Source organism: Ciconia boyciana, chromosome 1 (assembly GCF_034638445.1).
Source record: "Ciconia boyciana chromosome 1, ASM3463844v1, whole genome shotgun sequence".
Classification (NCBI taxonomy): domain Eukaryota; kingdom Metazoa; phylum Chordata; class Aves; order Ciconiiformes; family Ciconiidae; genus Ciconia; species Ciconia boyciana.
Genome location: NC_132934.1, coordinates 39,660,380 through 39,666,928, shown reverse-complemented (window position 1 = coordinate 39,666,928; position 6,549 = coordinate 39,660,380).

Sequence of the window (6,549 nt, the reverse complement as noted above, 5' to 3'; positions counted from 1 at the left end):
GGGTTTACAACATACTTCTTTCCAGATATAGCTCTGAGACTAGAAACTTTTATTTCAGTAAAAGGCCAGAAAATGTAACTGTATAATAACGATTCTAGCAGTGAGGATTTGAGGAAAAACACCAGTTGAAGTCATGAGAGGTGGCAGCATAAAAGTAAAAACATCTTTGCTATTTTTTTTGGTGTAACAGCAACACCTTGATACATCAATGTTGATTAGAGCCAAGTGCATCACATCCTGAAACGTATGTTCGAAAAATGAATGCTGAATATGATTATTTTTTCTTACAGTCACATCATTTCTAATGTTTTCCTAAAAGCTCCAGCATCTCAAATTACATATACTCATAAGAATCACGGGGTTTCATTTCTCATGACAAGGCGATGGAAATCTAATAGAACAAAGTCAAGCAGTTAGATACCAGCCAAGAGAAATTTTGCTGTAACTTGCATCTCATCAGCTGTACGGGGCAGAAGGGAGGAGAGGCAGGGGAGCAGCCAAAGGACTGAGGGATGGCCCTGAGCTGCTGGCATGACACAGAGGAGAAAAATCCTGGGATGTACTGGGTGAAGTACCGTGGTAGGCAGGGAGAGGTATTTTTCATACTGTACATATCCCTGGCGAGACTGCAACCAGCATGCCATCCACAGCTCTAACAAAGCTGAACTCAAGCTAGAACAGGTGCAGAGACCTAGTAGGATGGGAATGGGGAGTCAGTTTTACTGATGAGACAAATATAGCTCAATAGGGTTAGCCTAGCAAAAGAAAGGCTGAGAGGGATATGATTACACTTTATAAATACATGCCCAAATACCAGAAGGGCTGAAGAATCATTCAAGCTATAAACAATGCTGTCACACGAACAAATAGCATGAAAAAAGTCATCAACTATTTTAAGCTAAAAGCACATTTCTAACCATCAGAGAAACAGTGGTTTATAACAGTCTTCCAATAGCAGCAGTAGGTGCTAGTAAGCTAACTACTTTTATAGCAGAAAAATAGTAAATTTATGTAAGGGATTTTATGACACGGTATCTGCTGTGATAGTGGGTTTCCCTTAGGCTATATGCTCCTAGAAACGTTTTGTTTGTCGTGGTTGGAAGGTAGAAAAGAAACATGTAAATGTAAACTCTGAGAGCTGACATCCCTGAAGGTAATTAAACAAAAGTAAACGGGTAACAATTTTTTTTAATCTCCTGAGTTTATGTGGCTTGAATCCATTTTTTTAATACATAGGGTGCTCATGGCTCAAGCAATGATACCCAAGTCAAACACAATAGAGTTGAATGAACTCCAGCGAGAGGAAAAAAGCGATCCCTTGTTTATTGCTTATTGCCTTTCCTTTGCAAGCACCGTGTCCAGCCTGCCCATCCACAGAGAGGCTGTCTCATGAGGATTTCCTCAGCTTTGGCCAAAAGGGGAGTTTGTCTGCCCAGCACTGCCAGACCCACCTCAGCCAAGGGAAAACCAAGAAAGTGGGAACAAAGTCTTAGCTTGGTCCTCTGCTATAGCCAGGGATGGATTATGGGCCCAGCTCCTTCCTGGTCAGAACATCCCAGGTGCTTGTTACACCATAGTTTCGTCAGAGGAGAAAAAAACCCCATTTGTACCTCCTCAAAGGCCCACAGCAGCTGTCTCTCTCCTGTTCCTAATGTTGCCCAAGCCACCTTTTTGGCAAGGAGGCCAAGCGGTTTCTACCAGGTGGGGAAAGGTTTCTGCTTCACACCCTTCAAAGGCAGAGGCATACTTGCCTTCAGCTTGATTTCACACACATTTCGTTCACAGGCTCTGAAAAGGCTACCCGTGTTGCTACTCCCACACAATAGGTCATAAATAACTGCACAGGTAAGTATTTCACTGGAGGCCCTTGGAGTGCAACCCTGTAACTCCTGTAGAGTCATTGGCCATAAAGATAATTTGTCTGAGTCAGTACCAGAGGAAGGAAGAAATTTGGGGTTGAAAGGTATCTATCTGCCGTAAGAAGACATCAGCGTGCCTTTCTGGCAGCTCTGCCTGCACTGATTTGCTGCAGGCAATTCTCAATCAACATATGAAGAGCACTGGCAGAAGCTACCTCCTAATTATAAATCATTTAGTCAATCAAAACCTAGCTCCTCGGCTACGCAAAGATCTCATTTCTTCTCAAGAGCCTTACATGGAAACTAAAATGGAAATGGAAAAATGTACCAGGAGGAGGGAGAAAGCTTTATTTAAAAGTGACAAAAATGAAAGCTTCAGGATCCCATTTGTGGTGTAACTTACAGCAACTTAGGTACTTGTCAAAGCTAATTAAGACAGGCCATCTGCAAACGCTTATGATTGGAGACATTCCCCCCCGCCATGCTAGCAGTGCAGTGTGTTACGGCCTCCTCACATCCCACCCTGACAAGTTCTAAGCTGCTTTGCCTGACGCCCCCAGCCCCGGGGTAGGGAGCACCTTCCTCTTCCTGCAGCAGGAGAGAGCTTTACTTGAGCATCACCCTTCGGTTCTGCAGGATCCACGCAGGAAAGGCCAGGGGCAGCGTCCCTGCCTCCCGCGCACCGGTAGGGACAGGAGCACCCCGCGGGGCGCAGGGACAGTGCCAGCCTTGCACATGTGCTCAGCTCCCAGGCCAGCTCCCACCGGTGGGCTGGGACACCTTGCCGGGACACCCCATGGCAGCAACTTCACCTTCAAAGCACTGCACTAGCAATTCACTGTCTTTGGCAAGCGATTTGCAGGCAGAGCCACGAGCAGTGACAGGCTAGCTCGGGAGGAATGAGGCCTGCCGGTCCACCCCAGCATGGGGGACAGATGGGTGCCAGCAGGCCTGGGAGATGTCTGTGGAGGAGCAGGTCCAGCAGGGCAAAACAGCTCATAGGACCGATACCCAGGCAAATAGCAGCGCAGCGTCCCGTTGCTAGCGTGCAGTGCCCTTGATACACAAATGTTTCGTTTCTCCTTAGCAACGCTTCTTTTTTTTTTTTTGTCCATGAAGTGTTCTTTGTACCCTGAGGAAGCCAGAAGTGCTGGAAGCTTGTGAGGGGCACCAGCCTCGCAGGGGAGCCCCAGGCACTGCCACCTGCGTGCAGGGTAGGCAGGGCCACCAGCCCAGGGCTGTCCTGGGCAAAGCTGTCTCTTCACAGACCTCTGGTAAGGTCTTTCAAATCTTAGAGGCCGTTTTGGAAGTGCCACAGTTGGATGTGACAGGTACTGGGATCTTTAGAAATCCATTTTTATTCTAGCTACGGGCTTTGGCCTTGGGATTTCTTTCTTTGCTGAAGTTTATCAACCCAGTATAACTGCATGGACTTGGGCAAGGAGAAATTTCAGTTGCCAAGGAGGGGAAACTATAGAACAGCTCTCCTGTTGGTGAAAGTCCACTTCGGAAAAGTGACAAGGACCACCTGTCCTTGGGGTGACACCCGCCTCCTGCTCACTCTGCGCATCCCGCCGGTGAAACGGGGACTCCAGCAATGAGAGTTTGCTTTGACGTGTGCGTAACGCAAAGATGTTGGGCTTATACTGAACCTTCAAAGAGGCAAAGGGAAAACGAAGCCACATCTCTTCTCTTTGTAAAGCACTACAAAGAATGCCTGCAGAGTTTTTGGTATTGTTTTTCAAAGAATCATATATACATATATATACACACATACATACATATATATATGTTGTACACACACGCACACACATTCTTTAAGTTTAGGTCCTGCTCATCTGTCAGGAGATATTAGCATAGATCTCTATACCTAGGTGGCTTCAGTGAAGTATTTTTGTAGCGTCTGTAAGCACCCCACACACTTGGGAAAAAAATAAATTCAGTGTGGAATTTTTACTGCCACACTGAAGCTGAAATAAAAATCTTAATGTTATCTCTTTATTCAGATCATTTTTATTAAATTAAAGAGGTCTTATTAAATAAATCAATACTATACTTGAAAACTGAGTTTGGCCGAAAAGTCTTTATAATACAATTGTCAATTGCTTTTCTTTTCTGCTTGGTGGACACATCTGTCACACATTATGTTTAATCAAGGTTTAATACTTCACTGCACCTCTATTTTGCAATGCTTTGCATTTAGACGGTCTTATATGGACTCTGTGGGTGCTATGCACAGGGCACTGTCAGGTCAGACAGACTCTGAATGAGAACCTCTGGTTTTCCCAGCACCAATGTTAGTTATAAAGTAATACTTCACTGTTTGCAGCTACTCCAGATAGTATCTTTAGGTACGTAAGGTATGCATAGTCATGTCCAGCTTGCAGAGAAACAAACCAAAGTGAAGAAATGAAAACAAAGGCTACAAAAAAGGGAAAACAGTTCCCGCTCTGCTAGCAGGAACGCTGCGCTGTCACCTCCCAGGGTGTTATGTAGAGCTCCCAGCCCAAGAACTTCTCAGCAGAACCTCTCCCTAACTCCAGCTATATCCCAAACTTTCTCCAAAAAGATGTAATGACTTTGCTTTTGTAGTCCCTTTTTCCCCCTCAAAGTGATGGACACAAGCCATTTCATTCTGTAGCACTTGGCATTTCTGCTGAACTTCATGCCGAAGTTAAAGAACAAGGTTAACAGCTGGTGTGGAGACTGGAACCCAGCAGCTGGAGGTGAATGCGCATTCCCTGTCTTCCGAGTTTGGTACTAAGCTAGACTTCCTGTTTATTGTTGGGAAAAAGCTAAAGAAACATTATTTTTGCAGTATTCCCTATCCCAAAGTGCTTGATAGTCGGCAGAGATCCAAGACTCACCACAGCCAGAGGCTGGAAAGCACTTCTTAAAAACCAACAAATGAACAAGCAAACAAACAACAGACAAAACCAAACAGGGAAAACGACACAGAGAAACCCCAGTTCCAAGAGTTGCAGAGGATTTCCGTGAAGGAACAGAAACCAGTTCTGTCAATGCCACTTTTACTCTGCTATAGCATATCTAATGGCTGGGAGACGTCTAGTATCACATACTCAAGACAAATTCAAGGATGTTCTTCCTCTCAGGAACATTAAAATATAAAACACAAGACTATGCTAGCAGTATAATAGCATTATAAATCACATTTTTTAAAGAAATGTATAATAATTTTTTTAAAGTTCTAGCTACAGAAAAGACCCTTTAATGTTATCCCTTAATTATTAGCAAAGAGTCTAAAATGGCAAGCTCTCAAGGAAAGGTATTTTTCCACTGAAACAATAGGTTATTAACCGTTTTCAGACACTGAGATGCATTTAAGACTTTCCCAATCTCAACCCGATCTCGCCGTAATTATTGAACCTTCATTGAACCCAGGAAAGATCATGCTTACCTCAAATTTGTCCCTATTCGTCCTACAGGTATCTTGTTTCACTCTAAATACCAGCTCCTGACTGTAGACAGCCCTATAAAGATACTTTCCTTAATATTTACCTGCTTTTGAATTTCTCACGTTCTGATGAAGGTAAAATTCATGCTGGATCTTTCAATAAGGAGATCTTAAAAAAAGGGGACAAAATGGTATTTTTAAGAAAAGCAGCAGCACCTAGAAGTAAAGAACATGGTACCTGATCATAATTACACTTCTCACATTCTTTACTTGGTTTGCTGTAAAAAAACCCAAGAGATGCACAGCTGACATCCAAAGGAAGCCACAATTTCTTCGCAAAAGGAAGTACTGTGGAGATAACAGCAACTACGGACCATCATTCAGGGTGGGATTCCGAGGGTCCCGTTTTAGACAGGGATCTGAGCTCTCTGTCAGAGACCAGGGAGGGAGCAGTGCTGACAGAGGGCAACACAGTTTTCCCCATGAGCTACTGGGAGCCTCAGCAAATGGCACAGGCCAAAACCCAATTTCCAGACAACTGAAATGAGGCGAGATGGCCCCTACCCTTCTTCAAATGAAAAAACAGATGTGGCAGAAGTGTACAAGAGTTGGCAAGAGGGATAGATGGCTGGAGGAGAAGGTGAGAGACAGATTAGAAGGAAAAGAAATTCATTAAAAAAGCTAAAATAACTAAAAAAAAGCCTTTGTCCTCAGAAGAGCACAGTAATTAAACGAATAGGTTTTAATCCACAAAGTTCTAATTTTTGGCTTGCTGCTCTTTGGGGCTGTAAACTCTGTTTGCTGAAAAGGAGACACTAAAGAGCAGTTAAAATCCCTTGATTTCAGCCTGGGCTCACCTGAATCAGAAAGCTTTTCCATGAAACTGCTTTGGGTGTACTTTGACCTTACCAAGAAGAGAATGTGGCCAATTACTCACAAGACAGTTCTGCGCTAAACAGTGAAATTACTCTGGATGTATAGGCGAACAGAATTTAGCTCAGTCTGGCCTACCAGCTTTGTGTAGTATGTTCTCATTATCCTGGGACTTTACTAAGTCTGACAAGTTCTGAAAAGTCAGTCTGACTCAAAAATCAGTGCAGAAATCTGGGCTTTTTTAAAGCAGTTTTAAGAAAAAGAATATACACTACACCTTTCTCAATCAAATATTTCTTATAAAATCAGATCTATTGTTATTTTAAAAAATCTTTTAAAAGCAGCTAAAAAAAAAATAAAACACCCATGCAGGCAAAATTCCTGCCAAAGATGTTTCCTCTC